The sequence below is a fragment of the Acomys minous genome (assembly GCF_964271855.1).
Source record: "Acomys minous genome assembly, chromosome: 3".
Taxonomy (NCBI): Eukaryota; Metazoa; Chordata; class Mammalia; order Rodentia; family Muridae; genus Acomys; species Acomys minous.
The window spans coordinates 40,123,170-40,144,133 of NC_140485.1; the positions used below are offsets into that span (position 1 = coordinate 40,123,170).

General features: G+C 38.7%; 2 long non-coding RNA genes across 2 annotated transcripts in view; both read right to left on the reverse strand.

The window, feature by feature from the left end:
• The window catches only part of LOC311595174, a 55,674-nt gene extending 48,603 nt beyond the window's left edge, over positions 1-7,071 (reverse strand). Inside the window, exons 1-2 of the long non-coding RNA XR_014778347.1 lie at positions 7,017-7,071; positions 806-910 (exon numbers count right to left, since the gene is read on the reverse strand). This is a non-coding gene — a long non-coding RNA (uncharacterized lncRNA). The remainder of the gene's footprint in view (positions 1-805; positions 911-7,016) is intronic.
• A 13,529-nt stretch (positions 7,072-20,600) lies between these two features.
• Positions 20,601-20,964, reverse strand: part of LOC311594921 — a 49,007-nt gene continuing 48,643 nt past the window's right edge. Inside the window, exon 6 of the long non-coding RNA XR_014778249.1 lies at positions 20,601-20,883. This is a non-coding gene — a long non-coding RNA (uncharacterized lncRNA). The remainder of the gene's footprint in view (positions 20,884-20,964) is intronic.

Sequence of the window (20,964 nt, forward strand, 5' to 3'; positions counted from 1 at the left end):
CTTACACAACATACTTAAAAATCAAATCAAACTATATTTAATCCCACATATCTCAAAGCATTGGAACACAGAATAGCCGATTAACAGCCTACAGAAACCATTTTTGGAAACACTACATTCTTCAGTGCTGCAAGTTACAGATACATTGGCAAACTGCTGAAACAAAAAGGTAGACTTTTTTCCTTCAGAGTTTTACTATGTATAGAAAACCAAATCTCCCTACACTGATTATCTTTGCCATTACGGGATGTCTTGTTAAGATTATTGAGATAAAAGAATAAGACAAAGAGTTTAAATAAAATAGTGGACATGCCACAGAAAGCCCTGGTTATGCTTCTCATTTTAAAACTAATTGTGTGCCTTTGTCACTAGGTTGACATGGCTTAAAATGCTACTTCAGCTCTTTGATAACTGTTTCATTTCAGGTAAGTGTATGATCCCTATGGACCTTTCCTACTCAGTTGTGGAGCAGGAATAAACTGGATCACATTTCATAGTTGTTACCAAGCTTAAAGTAAAGTGTGGGGGGGGGGCATATCATCTGCTTGGTACGGAATTGTATGGATAATAACAATGCAGGTCAGGTAACAATAAACATGGAACACAGTAAATTGATAACATATCTCAGATAGAAATATGACCATTAATAACTCTGAACTCCATTCACTAGTAGCCCAGAGATGACAAAGGATCAATCCATCAATCAGAGTTCCTGTCTATTGTCTCATTCATCAATTCATCATCTCTCTTTCATTGACTAAACATTTCTATCTGCATCTATTTGGTATTGGAAATTTTGGAATACCTTTGAGATTGATGGAGTACTTTCCTTTAGCCTCATATAAGCTGAGCATCAGAGGCTAGATTCCAGAAAACTTGTCTGTCACCAAAGCTGTTTTTACGTTCTTGTCTAGGGAATCAACAGAATGAAATTTATTGACCAGAGGGCATTAGTTTTAGAAAAAAAGGTACTGAAGATTCTTAAGTGGGAGTGTAGGTGAGAGCAAAGCGCTCCTACATAGCTTGAGTAAGTCCCAGGAAATAGGGTGTCATCTTGTACTAGTCTTGGGGATTCTTAAAGAACTTATGTCATGGAGACAAAGGGGATCTAATCTGCAGGATAGAGACTAGTGGTCAGGCTGGGAGCTACGGACTGCCAAATCTGAAGAGCCCCAGGTGAGAGGGGTCTGCAAAGTGCAGAGCATAGGTGGGTCCAACCTCAGGCCACCCACCTGGCCCAAAGAGGATGAGTGCTCAGTCCCCAGAGTCTGGACCCTTACCCATCAGTGAGCTGCTGCCCTGCACTATATCAGGGACTTGGTGTCTGAGACTGAACTGTGGGTGGTGAAACACCAGCCTGGAGCTATGGGCATGGAAAAAACACAGGAAAACAGGTGGTTCTGACCTCAGACCGACCCATGAGTCCTGAGAAAGCCCCAGGGGCTAGCAACCACACATCCAAAGCCCAACACAGGTGAGCATGTATGCTTCTCCTGAGCTCTCTGTCTCCCTCTCTGACTGACTGATCTATGAACTGGCTGGCCCAGAGTCATGGGGGAGTTTGGATCTGGGACTACCAGTCCACAGAGGAACCCAGGGCCCACACAGGGGCCTGGGCAGCTGTGGACATGCCTTCAAGCTCTAGCTTCAAAGTGGCACACTCTGTGTTGATTGATCTAAGGCAGGACAATCTGAAGGGATCAGGCTGAAATCTCCACCCTAGCAGACTGTTCCTGAACACTAGGATGGAGCTGATCTGGCTGGTTGATTGGGTGATTGGGTAGGTGCCTGGCTGGCCACTATAGCTTAGTAAGAGCTCCCATGCTTCTGGGAGGGTCTGGACCAGCCGGAGGGGATTAGGCAGAAACCTAGGTACCCGTCCCAACCTAGGAAACCATTCCTGCAATAACTGGTGGAGCCTGACCAACTACTGCAACACAGCTAGAGTACCTGCACAAAACCAGATGAGACTGATGAACTGGCCTGAAGGGATCAGGCAGAAGCCCAGACAATTCCCACAGACCAGAGGGCAGTATCTGCTCTCTCAAGTGGGACTGAAGCTAGGCCCCACAGCCTGGAAGAATTAGGCAGAATCCTAGACAACCCCCACAAGCCAGCAAGGGTTATGGTACCCTAGAGTGTACTGAGCCTAGGTCCTCAAAGCCTCAGTGCCCAAGGGGATGGTTTTTAAAGCCTGGCCAAAGGCAAGATAACTGGCTTTATCTACACTACCTCCATCTAATTCTTGGGCTCCAGAGCACCAGCATTGGCCTCTGCTGACCCAGTGGGGAGCCCAGGGTTTGGGCCCATAGAGAGGCACTAGATGAAATTCAGGAAAACACAAACAATCAGATGGAGGAAATCAATAAAGCAGTTCAATGTCTGAAGATGAAAGTGGAAACAATGATAACACCACAGATAGAAGAAAGCCAGAGATGAGAGAACTTAGAGAAGGAAGCAAGTAATGCAGAGACAAACCTCTCTAACAGAATTCAAGAGATGGAGAAATAAATTTTGAGAGTAGAAGATTCAATGGAAGTACTTGAAACAGCCATCAAATAAAATGCTAAATCTGAAAATTTCCTGACACAAAACATCCAAGAAATCAAGGACACCATGAAAAGACTAAACCTGAGGATAATAAGGATTGAGGAAAGAGAAGACTCCAGGCTCCAAGGTTCAGAAAATATTTTCAACAAAATCATAGAAGAATATTTCCCCAATTTAAAGAAGGAGATGCATATAAACATACAAGAGGCCTACAGAATACCAAATAGAATAGATTGGAAAAGAAAATCCTCACACAACATAATAATCAAAACACAAAATGTACAGAACAACAAAAAATATTAAAAGTGGCAAGGGAAAAGGTCCAAGTCACATATAATGGCAAACCGATCAGAATTACACCCAACTTCTCAACAGAGTCCATAAAAGCAAGAAAGGACTTGACAAAGGTCCTGAAAACCCTAAGAGACAACAGATGTCAGGCCAGAGTGCTATACCCAGTGAAACTTTCAATAGTTATTGATGGAGAAAACAAGATATTCCATGACAAAAACAAAATCAAACAGTACCTATCTACAGATCTGGCCCTATAGAAGTTACCAAGAAGAAAACTCCAACCCAATGTGACAAACTATAATGAAAATTACACAAGAAATATATAACTACACTGTTACAAAAATAACCACACAAACACTCTACTGCAAGTAACATCAAAATCAAGGGACCTAACAGTCACTGGTCATTAATATCTCTCAACATCAATGGTCTTAATAATCCAATAAAGAGACACAGACTAACTGAATGGATGTGTAAATAAGACCCAACATTCTTCTGCATTCAAGAAACACATCTCAGACACAAAGATAGACATTAACTCAGGATAAATGGCTGGAAAAAGGTATTCCAAGCAAATAGATACAGGAAAAAAGCTGGTGTAGCTATTTTAATATCTAATAAAATAGATGTTCAACCAAAATTAGTCAGAAGAGATGAGGAAGAACACTTCATACTTATCAAAGGTAAAGTCAACAAAGATGACATCACAATTCTGAACATCTATGCCTCCAAAACAAGGGCACCCACATTTGTAAAAAAAAAAAAAAAAACAATTAACAAAGCTTAAACCACACATCTATCCCCACACATTAATAGGAGGAGACTTCAACACCCCACTTTCACCAAAGGATTGGTCAACAAAACAGAAACTAAATTGAGAAATAATGACACTAACCAATGTCATGAATCAATTGGATCTGACAGAAAGCAACAGAATATTTCACCCAAACACAAAAAATTATACCTTCTTTTCAGCATCCCACGGAACCTTTTCCAAAATTGATCATATAGTAGGTCACAAAGCAAGCTTCAAAAGATACAAGAAGATTGAAATAATACCATGGATCCTATCAGATCACCATGGACTAAAGCTGGATTTCAACAATAACAAAAAATTTTAAAAGCCTACACACACATGGAAACTAAACAACTCTCTACTTAATGACAACTGGGTCAGAGAAGAAAGAAAGAAAGAAAAGATCTTCCTAAAATTCAACAAAAATGATGGAACAACATACGCAATTTTTCAGAACACATTGAAAGCAACAATAGGAAAATTCATAGCACTGAGTGCCTTCATAAAGAAATTGGAAACATCTTATAAAGGTAACTTCACAACACATTGGAAAACCCTAGAGAAAAAAAAAGAAGCAGAAATACCCAAGAGGAGTACACAGCTAGAAATAATCAAACTCAGTCCTGAAATCAATAAGTTAGAAACAAAGAGAATAATTTTTTAAAAAATCAACAAAACCAAGAGCTGGTTCTTCAAGAAAATCAACAAGATAGACAAAACATTAGCCAAACTAACTAGAAGGCAGAGAGACACTATTCTAATCAACAAAAGCAGAAATGAAAAGGGAGAAATAGCAACAGACACTGAAGAAATACAAAGAATCATAAGGTTCTACTTCAAGGCTTATATGCCACAAAATTTGAAAATCTAAGGGAAATGGACATTTTCTTGATCACTTCCACTTGACAAAGTTGAATCAAGATTAGATAAACAAATTAAATAGTCCTATTTCTCCTACAGAAATAGAAGTTGTCATTAAAAGTCTCCCAACAAAAAAAGCCAAGGATTTTCAGCCATGAATTCAATCAAACGTTCAAAGGAGAGCTAATACTGATACTCTCCAAGCTACACCACAAAATAGAAATGGATGGAACATTACAAAACTCATTGTATGAGGTCACCCTCACCTTGATACCTAAACTTCACAAAGACCTAACAAAGAAAGAGAATTTCATACCAATTTCTCTTATGAACATTGATGCAAAAATACTCAATAAAATACTAACAAACTTAATGAAAAAACACATCAAGTATATCTTTCACTATGAACAAGTAGGCTTCATTCCAGGCATACAGGGATGGTACGGAAATCCTTCAATGTAATCCACCACATAAAAAAAAAACTGAAAGAACAAACACATGAATTTATCCTTAGATTCTAAAAAAGCATTTGACAAAATCCAAGACCCATTCATGTTTAAACTTTTGGAGAGATCAGCGATACAAGACACATTCCTAAACATAATAAAGGATATATATAGCAAGCCGGTAACCAACATCAAATTAAATGGAGAAAAACTCAAAGAAATGCCTCTAAAATCAAGGACCAGACAAGGCTGCCCACTTTCTTTATATTTCTTCAATATAGTTCTTGAAGTTCTAGCCAGTGCAAGAAGTGAACAAAAGGAGACCAAGGGGATCCAAATGGCAAAGTAGGAAGTCAAATTATCCCTCTTTGCAGATGGCATGATAGTATACAGAAGTGACTCTCACAATTCCCCCAGACAATGCCTACAGCTGATAAACACCTTTAGCAAAGTGGCTGGATACAAAATTAACTTTAAAAAAAAAGTCTGTAGCCTTCCTGTATAAAAATGACAATCATGCTGAGAAAGGAATTAAGGAAACTACACCCTTCATGATAGCCACAGGCAATATAAAGTATCTAGGAAAAACTCTAACCAAGCAAGTGAAAAACTTGTTTGAAATAAACTTTAAATCTCTGAAGAAAGAGATTGAAGATGACATCAGAGGATGGAAAGATCTCCCTTGTTCATGGACGGGGAGAATTAACATAATTAAAAAGGCTATCTTGGAAAAGCAGTTTACTGATTCAATGCAATCCCTATCAAAATACCTACACAATTTTTAAAGACATTGAAGATTTCAATTTCATATGAAAAAAAAAAACAGAATAGGTAAAACAATACTGTGCAATAAAAGATCCTCCAGAGGAATCTCCATATCTGATCTCAAGCTGTACTATAGGGCAACAGTAATTAACACAGCATGGTATTGGCATAGAAATAAGCTTGTCGACCAAGGGAATCTAATTGAAGACCCAGAAATAAATCCACACATATAACAACACTTGATTTTTGACAAAGAAGCCAAATCCATTCAATGGAAAAAGCAAAGCATCGTCTGATCTAAACTGGATGTCTACATATAGAAAGATGCAAGTAAATTCATATTTATCACCATGTACAAAACTGAAGTCCAATTGGATTAAAGCCCTCAACATAAAACCAGAGACACTAAATATATTAGAAGAAAACATGAGGATGAGCCTGGAAATCATTGGCATAGGAGACAACTTCCTAAATAGAACTCCAACTAAGGCTCTAAGGCCAAAAACTAATAAATGGGATGCCATGAGGCTGAGAATCTTCTGTAAGGCAGAAGACACTGTCAACAGAACAAAGCAACAGCCTACAGACTGGGGAAAGATCTTCACCAATCCTACATCTGACAAAGGGCTAATATCCAAAATATATAAAGAGCTCAGGAAATTAAACACCACCAAACAAAATAACCGAATTAAGAAATGGGGCTTAGAACTAAAGAGACGAGTACTGTTAAGAGAACTTAACAGACGAGTATTGAATGGCTAAGAACCACCTAAAGAAATGCTCAGCATCCTTAGTCATCTGAGAAATGTAAATCAAAACGACTGTGAGAGTCCATCTTATACCTATCAGAATGGCTAAGATCAAAAACTCAAGTGACAACATATGCTGGTGAGGATGTGGAGAAAAGGGAACACGCCTTCATTGCTGGTGTGAGTGCAAACTTGTACAACCACTTTGGGAATCAATCTGACACTTTCTCAGAAAACTGGGAATAGGACTACTTCAAGACCCAGCTATTCAACTCTTTGGAATATATCCAAGAGTTGCTCTGCCACACAACAAGGACATATGCTGAACAATGTTCATAGCAGCCTTATTTGTAATAGCCCAAACCTAGAAACAGGGTAGATGCACCTCAGTTGAAGAATGGATAAAGAAACTGTAGTATGTTTACATTATGAAATACTACTCAACTATTAAAAACAAGGAAATCCTGCAATTTCCAGGCAAATGGATGGAACTAGAAATGATCATGCTGAGTGACTTAATCCAGACCCACAAATATACACATGGCATGTACTCACTTATAATTGGACACTAGCCCAACAGAGATGTCACCTGAAAGTCTTCACTTAGCCAGAGATTGGGATAGATACTGGGACTTCCTATTGTGAGAGGTAAGGAAGAATGGAGAATGAGAAGGATCCAGAGTGTTCTAGAATCCTTCAAGAAGACCATTAAGGCTGGCTGATCTGGACACTGTACCAATGAAGGACAATGCATGTAGTAAACCTAGAACCCCTATTCAGATCTAGCCAATGGACATCACATTCTCCACAACTGTGTGGAGAGCAGGGACTGACTAGGACATGAATTCTGGTGCCCTCTATTTGACCACTTCCCCTTGGTGTTGAGATCTGCTGATTCTCAGAGGAAAAGTAAACATGCTACCAGGAAGAGGCCTGAAAGAATGTGATCCTATAGTGAGGAATGAAATCCCCTTCTGTCACAGACCTAAAGAAGGGAAATAGGATGAAAGTGGGAGCGAGGGGGAATGGGAAGATACAAGTGAAGGGATAACAATTGAGATGTAATCTGAGAAAATTACTTAAATAAAAAAATTTTTAAAAGAACTTATGGCTTGAGGTGTGGAACAGAACACTGTGAGCTAGTCAATTGAGTTGGCAAAACTGTGAGGTATCCAGTCATGTCTTCACAAATAGTTTCTAGGAAAGGGGGAAGGGGCATAACAAGAAACCAAAAAACAGAACCTCCTCCTTGGGTTCCTGGCCTCCAGTAAGGACATTCTCAGAACTGCTTCTTTGGGGTTCCTGCCCTACCCAATCAGGTTCTATTTCCTATCCTAAGCACATTGGAACAGACACATGCATACATAGGAATTATACATCACTGGAACTCAAAGAGCATGCAGGTCAGCCAAGAAGTCAAATTATGCTCAAAATAGAAATAGTTGACGGCTGAAAGAGAAATGTGGTACAGACACTCAGGAAGCATTAAAGAAGCTAAGAAACTATGCATTCCTGCCAGAAAAAAAAAAAGAATCTTGAGATTTTCACAGAAACAAAATTATTTGAAGTTGACTTAAAAGGCAAAGGAGAAATTAAGAAGACAGATAAGTAATATTATTTAAATTTATATCATTTACAGAGTCCAAAAACTATGCCAGGAATGTGTGAAATTGTGGCATTAAGTGATAAGTAGGGCCCAGTGACATCCATATGTAAACAAGCATGAGAAATACACCCAGGCATGTGGTTATTGCTTCCTTGCTAAACATCCCTAGTAAGTTGTAATGTCAGTGTTCTTGTCATTGTTGATAGCAGCATATAGTTGTCACCTTTACTTTTTCTTAATTCTGTTTCTAGGCATGATGCCTTCTGGTACCATGGAAGCTGCTACTCATGGAGTAGACTTTAAAAAGAAAGAAACTTTTTATTGATTTATTTTTTGAGCCTACTCCATGAAAAGTAGTTTCAATGGTACCAGAAGGAATCATGAAAGTTTCCAAAAGAAGAAAGAAACCAGCAGTCCTACCCTTCAGTGATTCCTATGAACTATATCAATTACCAATATGACATGATAACTTTAAGGGTACTGTCAGGGTACATACATCTTTGCAGCAATGAAGAGCTCTGCAAACAGAGTTAAGACCTGCTAAACAAAAGACAAATCATACTTGGTTCTAGAAACCTACCCAACTACTCAGGGATAGTAAAATCACGGGTCTTAGAGGATTACCTACAACTACCACTTTACTAAACCAACATAATCCATAACTACACTCTAAATATTTGTCCTTATACCTCAGATAAGTTTAAATGAGTTTAGGCCTTGCACCTCATCCAGGAAACTTCTCTTCATAACAACAGAGACCATTACAGAAAACTGCAAACAATCAAACTAGAGAAATGTGGAGTGTAGTCCCAATGGTCACATCTACAAAACACTCCCTCACCTAGGGTCCAGGAAACACTGAAGAAAAGGGGTAGAAATATTATAAGAGCCATATCAGAAACTTTTTTGTGAGACTGTCTTCTAGTAATGGCAAAGCCACCTGCATAAAGAAAACAGCAATAGACAGACTAATGTGTGGGAGAAAATCCATGAGGTCTTACACTTACAAAAAGAACTATTAGAAACTGAAGAATGCTAAGAGTGGTAGAAATAATATTCCCCAGGGAAGAGAATACTTATCCAATACCAATTTATCAGCCCTGAGAACATAAATACATGTAACATTATACATACTGAGCAGGTTATATGTAGAACTATAGATGTATATGTATAAACGTATATGCTTGCAAGTATAATTAATGATAAAAAGATCATGAATTTGAAAGAGAGCAAGGAGGAGTATATGGGAGATTTTGGAGGGGTGAAAGAAGAAGGGGGAAATGATATAATTATGTTATAGTGTCAAAAATAACAGGAAAAATGGTTTAGTTTTAAAGGGTTTTGTCAGATTGCCTTTAAATAATTATTTATGATTATAGATTTGTGCTGTTATCACTTTCTGTTAGAGAAAAGTGACACAAGAGGCAGAGGAGGAGGTACAATGCTGTGAAATTTTGTCTTTAAGGTATGGCATGCAATATACTCTTAGCTCACAGCAATTGTGATTACCACCTGCATAAACTAGGCCTGGTAGCATCCTCTCATAGAGGTAGCATCCTATTATAGTAACCCTAACAGAAAAAGGCTTGTGAGTCCCTGAATTACAGTTGTCCTTCCCACTTGCATATTTGCCATTTTGATACCTTATCCTAAATTGCAGGTTTTTAAATGTTTCTTAAAATTTCACTCCTCTTTAAATCCATAATCCATGCATGTTCTTATGTTTTTTTTTCTTGTATTGAAAGAGGAGGGTGTCCTTTTAGATGATGTTGCCCACTTCAGTAAGATGTAAAGTACATTGGTTTCTTTGTAATATTTTTTAGTAACTGTAAAACTTTATAAGTATTTTATATTCTAAATTCACTTTCTGGAGCTGATTTCTTGTGCCTGCTATTCTGTTGGTGTTTGGTCTCGGTCTTACCTCCACATTCACCCAAACTTTCTGTACTTCCCCTTCCTTCCAGGAAAATGGGTGCAGGGGTCAGTCTGAAGACTCATATGGGAAACAGCCAAATAACTCTTCTATCTGTCACCACACCCAGATGATCAAAGGAACTTTCAGATAGCTGAATACCCTTAAAAAGCAGAGGAGTTCATTGCTATCACCTTTTTATTAATCTCTTCTGTTTGTAATCTTGGGGATTGACAGTGATGTGTTTCCACCTTTATTCTTTTTAGCAACTGACCCATGATGAAATATGGTATATCAAGAACATTTCTTGGTGTCAATATAATTTCAGGAACAAAGACAAACTGTCTACTCCGAGCCTGAGGATGGCACATTCATAAAGTAGAAACAGATAGTCCAAATTTTTGTTGTGAGGATGAAAGACAAAACATATAATAAGCTGCCTGACGTGACTGATAATGTCATTTTACCAAAATCAGTGACATTAAAAGAAAGTTTAGAGCAGGGCACAGTGGCACAAACCTTTAGTTCTAGAACTTATGAGGAAGATGATGGCAGATATCTATGAGTTTGATGTCGGCTCACCTATATATTCAGTTGTAGTCCAGTCAGAACTACATAGGATGTCCTGTCTCAATAAAAAAGAATCATAAATGTAGGAAGGTTTATGACCAAAAAAATACCCTTTACCTTCTGCCAGAAACAGTATAAAATGCAGTAACTAGAAGACAGGAAACAAACAAGTATAAAACATTCTGAGATTATCTCTAAGTATTAAAAGTCATGTAGAAACTGACAGGAAGTAGAAAAGTTAAAAAGGCTAAAAACTGGGTTGAAACTGATTTCACAGCACACATCAGCACAGCTCAATAGGGAAGAGCAATTGGGAAGGACAGTCTTTGGTCAACTTCTTATAAGCTGGGTTCACCTGAGAAGATATCTTAAGAAAATGCCTCCTTCAAGGTAGTCTGTTGGCTCAGTTTATTAACAATTAAACTTTATTATACAACCCAACTAGCATATACAAGAAGGAAAAAAAAGGTTAAAGGGACAGAAGATTAAAACCTCCTGGAATCCGTTCGGCAGGACGGGTCCTTAGGTGTCTCAGTCCCACGAGCTGGTCCGGTCCTTTCCTCTCTCTCTGCGCCTTCTCCTTCTCTCCTTCTACCTCTTCCCAGTCATATGCAAAGGGCGGTCCCTTCTCCCTTCGAGGGTCAATTAGGAAAACAATAGCCATGGTGGGGTTCCTAGGTAGGCTTCCTGAATTCCAAGCCCAGGAAGGCTCCAAACAGTCTCTCACAAGGTATTCATGGTGTGCCCTAAGGGTAAAGCCCGCCAAGACTGCTTCCACCTGCGACAAAGCTTAATCTATCCTACACCTCACCCTTCTCTCTAAAAAATTAAGAACTATATACACATATATACATATATACATATATACATACTCATCAGGAATCAAGAACATAACAAAGTCCTTTTATACTTGTTAACCTAAGGGAAAGTATACCACTATCCTATCAAAGAGAGTCCTTTTCTTTCATGAGAAATTGTAATTATTAATCTACTAAAGCTTCTAGTAACACTGTGGCTATCTAGTCTTCAATCCCATCAGAGACCCAAGAAGGAAAATCTATCTAATAAAGGAAGTGCTGGCAGGCAACTTCCAAGTTGCAGAGTACAGAGAGAGCAGACTGTCTGGATAGTCACCGAATTCTCTCCTTCATTGGGGCAATCAGTCTTCAGCCTTTCGGCCCAAAACATCCAACGAACTGCTTTTGTTGGCAGGCAACTTCCAAGTTGCAGAGTACAGAGAGAGCAGACTGCCTGGATAGTCACTGAATTCTCTCCTTCATTGGGGCAATCAGTCTTCAGCCTTTTGGCCCAAAACATCCAATGAACTGCTTTTTGAAGCAGGAAATCCGACGGTCTGGTCCATCTGTTCTCTTTAAAGCTGGACAGTCATTTTTCCAGCATCATTGTTGATCGTTGCAGACAGTCAGCCTGTCATCAGCCGTAGAGATAAGAGCAGTAGCAGAGCAGTTTTTCCGTCTAGTGACCATTCTGTCACCAGCGTCTCTTGAAGCCCCCATCTTCAATGATGCAAATGGAGAGGCGGCCAGGAGCGGATGTCTCTCTCTGTCAGGAAAGCCCTCATCATTAAATGCCATATTCTGTGGATCTCTGAAGAGTTTGAAGAGCAAATCTATCTATTCTTACAGTTATCAATCTATTCCTTTGAAGACATAGACAAGCTATTAAACAAACCTGCTCTATAACAAAGTGAGTATCTAATAGGATTTCTACGTAACTAAATACCAACTTTTATCCCCGATGATTCCAAACAGTTTTTTATAAGACATTAGTGGTACATGAATAATACATCAAATAAACATCGAACAAAAAGAACGTAAATTTCTGACATACAATATACAATATTTTGTCAACATATAACATACAATACATAAGGCAAAAATGAATGGAATATACAATTTAAGTTCATATCAATGTGAAGCAAAAGTTGAAGTCTTAAATTTCCGTCAATCAGAAGTCTTAAATTTCCATCAATCTACAATACCAATGTAGAATTTTTTAAGTTAGTAGATTCAATAATCTACCTTTTATTCTACAATCCTGTATCCTCCCTTCCTTCCCCCCTTTTTCTTAATATTAAAAGGGATAGAAAGTAAGAGAGAAAGAAAGATAGAAGAAAGAAATCCCCAAATGAACTTTTATTAATTGTAAATAACCCCGTTAGGCAAAGATGAGCATTGGTAACCCACCAAAAACACACATCCCACCTACTGGGAATGGGGGCGTCATGTTCTCAAAATTACTTGATGTTGTTTAAGAGAAAAATATTTTTCGGGTACCCAAGAAAAATAATATATTGGCCAAGCGCTGGAAAAGCTAGCTGTTTTTTGTCCAGTCCTTTTGGGATCGATCCTTTCGGCTAGCCGATTTATTGTTAATATGCATGCAATTTCTGGAAGAAGTAGTAGTGCCAGAGGCAGAAGTTCGATCTTCATAATTGTCCTGTTTTTTGCTCTGAAAGTAAGCAGACTTTAGAAATCATTAGTACCGGTATGTTAGTACATATATAATTTTTCAAGGGAACATCATTTGAGGCATCTTGCTCGAGGTGCCAGAGGCATGCTTTTGGGGTTAAATCACCTATGCTGTCTGCTGTCTTTAGCATTGTCTTGTTTTTTGCAAATACAGGGCTCTACCTGCATATACACCAATAGGACAGAAGAGGGCATTAGTTCTCCAAGCTGTAAGGAACAGTGTTAAGCTGTTAAGAACCAGGTAGCTCTTAAGATTCACTTGTTATATGGTCAGATCTAATCTTTATAAGTTTAGTTGGTAGCCATATATTTTCACTCCCTGTGGAAACATACGCATACCCACGACCCCATCTCAAAACTACTGCAGGTTTTCATTTTATACTTTCCAAGTCCTTGAAGAATATTGGTTGCCCCAATTCTTTAGTTTTTTTTATTATCCAATGTCTCTCCGCAGCTGACGTCCCTTTATCATTTACATTAAGAAAATTTAGAGTCAACAAAGCATTATTTAATCGATCCCTGGGTGTCTTTACCCTTCCCTTTTGTTTAATAAGCATTTTTTTTAAGGTACGATTAGCTCTTTCCACAACTGCTTGTCCTGTGGGATTGTGAGGTATACCAGTAACATGTTTTATATTATAATACATAAAGAAGTTTTTCATCTTAAGGGACACATATGTAGGAGCATTGTCAGTCTTAATTTGTGCAGGTATTCCCATAAATGTCATTATTTCTAGTAAATGAGTAATCACACAGTCAGCCCTTTCAGAACTTAAGGCAGTTGCCCATTGAAAACCTGAATAGGTATTAATGGTATGATGCACATATCTCATTTTTCCAAATTTTGTAAAATGAAACACATCCATCTGCCAAATTTCATTCCTTTTGTTACCTCTAGGGTTAATTTCAGCAGGTAATGGTAGTTGACTATATAAGGAACATGTAGGACATTTATTAATTATTTCTCTAGCTTGTTGCCAAGTGATAGAAAATCTTTTCTTTAACCCCTTATCATTGACATGATGTTTTTCGTGAAATTTGGAGGCTTTGAATACATTACCTATCAATAATTTGTCGATCTCTTCATTTCCTTTTGTCAATGGACTTGGTAAACCTGTATGGGATCGAATATGAGTAATATACAAGGGATAATTTCTGCTTTTGATGACCTGTTGTAGTTCTATAAATAAAGTAGTCAATTTTGTGTTATCAGGAGTAAATTTAGCAGTTTCTATATGCAAAACAACCTTTTCAGCATATTGAGAGTCAGTAATTATATTAAGAGGTTCAGGAAAATCTAACAAAACCATAAGGATAGTATATAATTCTGATTTTTGAACTGATGTAAAGGGGCTTTTAATCACCTTGGTCATTTTCTCAGACTTATAACCAGCCATACCTGATTTATTTGTATCAGTGAGAAAGGTCGGTGCCCCTGAGATTGGTGACCTCTTTACAATACTTGGAAGGATCCAATTAGTTCTTTTTATAAACTGTATACGTTTGCTTTTTGGGTATCTATTGTTAATGTCTCCCAAATAATTACTACAAGCTTTTTGCCAATCTTCATTAATTACCCATAGTGACATAATCTCAGAATCAGTAAGAGGCACTACAATTTCCGCCGGGTCCATCCCTGACAGTTGACGCAACCTTATTCTTCCCTTTGTAATCAATTCAGAAATTTTCTCTATATATGTTTTCAATTTTTTGCTTTGTTTATTTGGCAGGAATATCCATTTTATAATCCGGTCTTCCCTTTGCATGAGAAGCCCAGTAGGAGAATGTTTTGAAGGCAAAATAACCAAAATGTAACCAAGTTCAGGATCAATTCTATCCACATATGCCTTTTGAAGTTTTTGTTCCACCAGAATTAACTCCTTTTCTGCTTCAGCAGTTAAATACCTAGGACTGTTTAAATCCGAATCCCCTTGTAAAATCTGAAACAAGTTACTTAACTCATAGGTAGCTAACCCGATTGTAGGCCTTAACCAGGTAATATCGCCCAATAATCTCTGAAAGTCATTAAGAGTTTGTAATTGATCTCTACGGATCTGTACCTTTTGTGGTCGAATTTCTTGTTCAGTTATTTTATAGCCTAAATAGGTAATTGAATCTCCTCTTTGTATTTTTTTTCACCGCAATCTGTAATCCCCAGCATGGCAGAATTCTTTGTGCTTCCTGAAACATTTTTTTTACAGTACTAGGATCAGAATCAGCTAGCAGAATATCATCCATGTAATGATATATGATAGATTGAGGAAACAGCTTACGAAGTATTTCTAAAGGTTGTTGTACAAAATACTGGCATAAAGTTGGGCTATTTAACATTCCCTGTGGAAGTACCTTCCAATGATATCTCTTCATTGGAGAATTACTGTTCAGAGTAGGTACTGAGAAAGCAAACCTTTCCCTGTCTTTCTCGTGTAGAGGTATGGTAAAAAAACAATCTTTTAAATCAATTGTAATTATATGCCAAGACCGAGGTAATAAGGAAGGCAAAGGAATTCCAGGTTGAAGCGAACCCATGGGTTGAATCACCTTGTTTATGGCCCTCAAATCTGTTATTATTTTCCAACCACCTGATTTCTTTCTTACCACAAACACAGGGGAATTCCAGGGGCTGGAAGATTCTTCGATGTGTTGAGCCTCCAGCTGCTCTTGTACTAAACCTTGAAGCGCCTGTAACTTTTCTTTTGTTAAGGGCCACTGCTCCTGTCATACAGGTCTGTTTGAAATCCATTTTAGGGGCAAGGCGGTTGGTATCTCAGCAGTGGCCCCTCTTATAAATTTTGACACTCTAAATCTGAAGAATTCTGAGGTTGGACAATGGGCATAGCTGGTGGTCGCCTCTGATCACTTACATTAATCTCTTCCCTAGAAGCGCATACCAATTCACCCATTGTTTCAACCTTCTTTATCTCAGTATTTGCAGGAATAGTTATCTGAGTACCCCATTGCTGTAAAAGGTCTCTTCCCCATAGATTTATAGGAATGTCAGCCACATAGGGTTTCAGCCTCCCTATCTGCCCATCTGGTCCCACACACTCAAGCCACTGTACACTTTGTTTTATTTGAGATAACTTGCCAATTCCTACAATTTTCGTATAAACCTTCTTAAGTGGCCAAGTTTGGTTTTAAGACTTTTGGCAAATGATGGAGACGTCAGCTCCACTGTCTACCAAGCCTTCTATTTTAATACCATTCAATTGTATAATTAATTTAGGTCTCTGATCATTAATTACTGTTTGCCAGAACACACGGGTCCCTGTGCTCCCGAACGCACCAGTCCTTTCCACTGGAGCGGCTTTGCCCTTAATGTAAGGAAACAGTAGGAGTTGAGCAATCCTATCCCCGGCATCAATTTTTATCTTCTTTTTCACATATACCAAGATTTTTATTTCCCCTTTAGAATCTCCATCTATAATACCAGGATGCACAATAAAACCTTGAGAAGTCAGCCCGCTTCTTCCCAGAACCAATCCTACTGTGCCTGAAGGCAAAGGTCCAAAAACACCAGTATTAATTTGTAACATTCAACCTGAGGAGTTAGGGTAAGAGACATATTTGAAGCCAGATCCAAGGCTGCACTGCCTTCAGTAGCATGCATTAGATCGCTAACACTCAGTTCCCGTTTTCCTGTGGGTTTGTCACTTCCTGACTGGCCAAAGGAATTTGGCTGGCATTGTTTACGGGGGCCCGAGCCTATGGCCCCCTCCTGCCGTTTCCCGTCGGCAAGATATTGCCTTGCACATCTCGCTTAGATTGACAATCCCGAGCCCAGTGTTTCCCTTTTCCACAGCGACTACAGTACCCTGGGAGTCTTGGTACCTCATTACCATCATAACCAGAACCCCCCTGTTCTCTTCTATGAGTTACGTTTTCTCCTGGGTTAGTGCGCCTTCTATTTCTACAGTTTTTTTGCACATGACCGATTTGACCGCAATTAAAGCACCGAGTATTATGATATCTGGGCTCTCTGACTAAAGCTTGTCTCACAATATTATTTTGATATTCCTGAGAGTTGATATTAACTGTCTCCTTTACCCAGTCATCTAATGGAGCGCCTCTTTCCTTTAACGGTCTAAGCACCTTCTTACATTCAGCATTTGCATTTTTATAAGCCATGATAAGTTTTAATGCCTTTTTGTTATCAGAATCTGGCATCGCCTTATCCATAGCAGATCCTAATCTCTGTAAAAATTCTGTAAAGGGCTCCAGAGGTCCTTGGAACACCTTAGTAAAAGAAATAGTTGTTTTCCCAGGTTCCTCTACCAGCTCCCAAGCTCTCAAGGCTGCCTTACGACATTGTTCAATCACTCTATCGTCAGCTTGAATTTGCTCTCTCATGTTAGTATATGGTCCATCACCAAGTAACTGATCTCTATTAATATTTATTCCCTGTGCGATATTTTCTTGTTCTATTTTTATAGCCTCTGTTCGCCACCATGATAACCACTGTAACTGTTGTGCTGCTTCCAATACTGCTGAAACTAAATTTTTCCAATCTTGGGGAACAAGTCTATTCTGATAGGCCCAGCTGTTTAACATTTGTTTAACGAAGTTAGAATGCATACCATATCTGATGACGGATTCCTTAAAATGTTTTAAATCCATCATGTCTACAGGACACCAGGCTATTTCGTCATGACCCTCAGCACCATTTGGCTCGATTACATGTCTTACAGTGACTGGAAAAGCTGAAGGTGCCTGGGTGACTGTGGAAGTATCCTCCACTGGTACATTTACTTCCAAAGACCTTTTGGTCGGTCTGGCTTCCTTTGCCTCTGGTTTCTGACCTTCTCCACCCTTTTTAACCAAAGGTGCCTTCTGCTTTTCCAGCCCTTCCACTTTTCTCTGTATTTTGCCTATTTGTTCAGTCAAGTCAGTAATTCTTTCCAAAAGGATAGAGCTTATTGACTCTTCCTGATTTTTCTGGCTTTCCGGTCTCTCTATTTTCTGTCCTTCATCACTACCAAATGCCAAAAATTCTATCCATTTTCCCATCCCTTTATTTTCATACCTCAGCCTTTCTATCTGTCCAGTCAAATCTGCAATCTTTTCCAAAAGGATAGAACTTACTGACCCTTCCGGCTTTTCTATACCATTAGCCTGTCTTCTAATCCTTCTAAGCATGAAATATTGTAATAAAAGGACAATGAGAAAACAAAGAATTCCCTCTAAGTATAATGCAGGAAAGAGTTTTGCAACAGCAGTTGCAATTTTGCCAATACCCTGAAACAACATTTCTATCCCGTGGAATACTGAATCTTCCCTCATATCATTAGGGATTGTGGAACCCATCGGGCCCCACGTTGGGCGCCAGATGTTGGCTCAGTTTATTAACAATTAAACTTTATTATACAACCCAACTAGCATATACAAGAAGGAAAAAAAAGGTTAAAGAGACAGAAGATTAAAACCTCCTGGAATCCGTTCGGCAGGACGGGTCCTTAGGTGTCTCAGTCCCACGAGCTGGTCCGGTCCTTTCCTCTCTCTCCGCGCCTTCTCCTTCTCTCCTTCTACCTCTTCCCAGTCATATGCAAAGGGCGGTCCCTTCTCCCTTCGAGGGTCAATTAGGAAAACAATAGCCATGGTGGGGTTCCTAGGTAGGCTTCCTGAATTCCAAGCCCAGGAAGGCTCCAAACAGTCTCTCACAAGGTATTCATGGTGTGCCCTAAAGGTAAAGCCCGCCAAGACTGCTTCCACCTGCGACAAAGCTTAATCTATCCTACAGTAGTCTGTAGGGAAAACCTGTGGAACATTTTCTGAACTGATGATTGATGTGGGGAATTTATAGCTCATTGTGTCTAATGCTATTATTCCAGGCAGGTAGAGAAAGCAGGCTGAGCAAGCCATGGAGAGCAGGTGGGTAAGCATCATCCCTCCACGGTCTCTGCTTCAGTTCCTACCTCCAGGTTCACATCTTGAGTTCCTGCCCAGACTTCCCTTCATGATGAAATAAACTATTTCCTCCCCCTGTTGTTTTGGTCATGGTCTTTATGACAGTAATAGATATCAAGCTAGGACAGAAATTCTATATTAAAGTACATTTGTAGGAGGATTTAATCTTTATTTTGTAAGACTAAACTATTCAGTCTTCAACACCATCAAAGATTTGAGAAGGAATGAAACTTAATTACTTAAGTGAACCAGAAGTGCAGGTTCGCAGCTTCCAAAATGAGAAGAAGAAGAAGAAGAAGAAGAAGAAGAAGAAGAAGAAGAAGAAGAAGAAGAAGAAGAAGAAGAAGAAGAAGAAGAAGAAAACATGACAGAGACAGTTTGCTGCCTGAACAATCGTCCAAAGCTCTCTATAATGTTGGAGCATCATCTTCAGCCTTCTGGACCAATATATCTGACACACATATTTGTGAGGCAGGAACTCTTGAGGACTTGCTTACCCTGTCTTGGCAGAGTTTCGTCATTGATTCTGCCTGCATCCAAGCTTGCCCATTTTTAGGCAGAATTCTGTCTGTGGCAGAAACAAGGACATTTAGCCCAGTGGCTTGTTTGCCACATTTGAAGCCACGTCCATCAGGAGTTTCTTTGATGTTCATCATATTCTTGAAGTAGGTTTGGTTTTGCCAAGATTTAACCTGCCTTGTTGTCAAAGAATCGTTAAAATATTAAAAGCTTCTTTTTTATATTTATTTTTCTTTATCAATATTATTCAGATTACATCCTGGCTGTTATCCCTCACTTGTATCTTTAAATGCCATACTACGCAGGTCTCTCAGGTTTTGAAGACCTTATCTAACTTCTCTATCTGTAGGATCATATCTATCTGTTAAACCTAGGATGTATATTCTTGTGATTAAAAAATAGGCTGCTAGTTGACATGACCATGATTTGATCAACTAACAATTAGCTTGTATTACTTAATTATCCTAAACAGCCTGAAATAGCACTTTCTAGGTAATGGAAGTAAGTTTTGTATTATAACTGAGTGGTATGGGTTCACTACCACATGAGAGAGAGAGAGAGAGAGAGAGAGAGAGAGAGAGAGAGAGAGAGAGAGAATATATATCAAAATTATTATTATTATTATTATTAATTTTAATTTTTTATTTTTATTAATTTATTCTTGTTACATCTCAGTGGTTATCCCATCCTTTGTATCCTCCCATTCTTCCCTCCCTTCCATTTTCCTCTTATTTCCCTCCCCTATGACTGTTCTTGAGGGGGATTACCTCTCCCTGTATATGCTCATAGGGTATCAAGTCTCTAATTTTATTTTATATCAATCTCAAAATTTCTATAACAATGAGTTAAAAATAACCTCATTTGTTAGTAAAAATTTTTGCCTTAGGTTGAGGTGTAGATTCAATAATCTGCTTTTTATCATATTATCCCTATATGTTTCTATATTCTCCTTCTTTCTTTTTAACCCCTGTCTCCATATCTATGAAAGAAAGATTAAAGAAAAGAGAGACATCCCTGAGTCCAACCTCATTTTCTCTCTCTCTCTCTGTCTGAATAAGACCAATTATAACTTATAAGCAACTCCCAATGAAAATGAGAATCTGTAGCCCAAGAGAGAAAACAAAAATCCACTCAACTCCTCTTACAAGAAATAGGGTATAATTCTCTTAAGGTTTCTTCTGGCTGATTTGGCGTGGATAGTAACTTTGTATGGGCCCAAATAAAAGTGAGAAACATGGATAATCATGCCAGGAATAGCATTTGTGGTCCAGTTTCCAAATGTTGAGAAATTCCAGCCTTAATAGAAGTCCTATGTGGAACAGTCTGAAATTCTGAATGGCCTGGAATCAGAAGCTTTCTTCAAAGTTCTCCTGGGAGCTGTCCTGTTCTGATGAGGGACATCAACCGAAGAACTTGGTGCTGGAAAATAAAGGATTGCAGGATGTCAGCATGCTGTGAGGAATGAATCCTGTCAGGTCTTATCCAGCTAGAGTCTCAGGT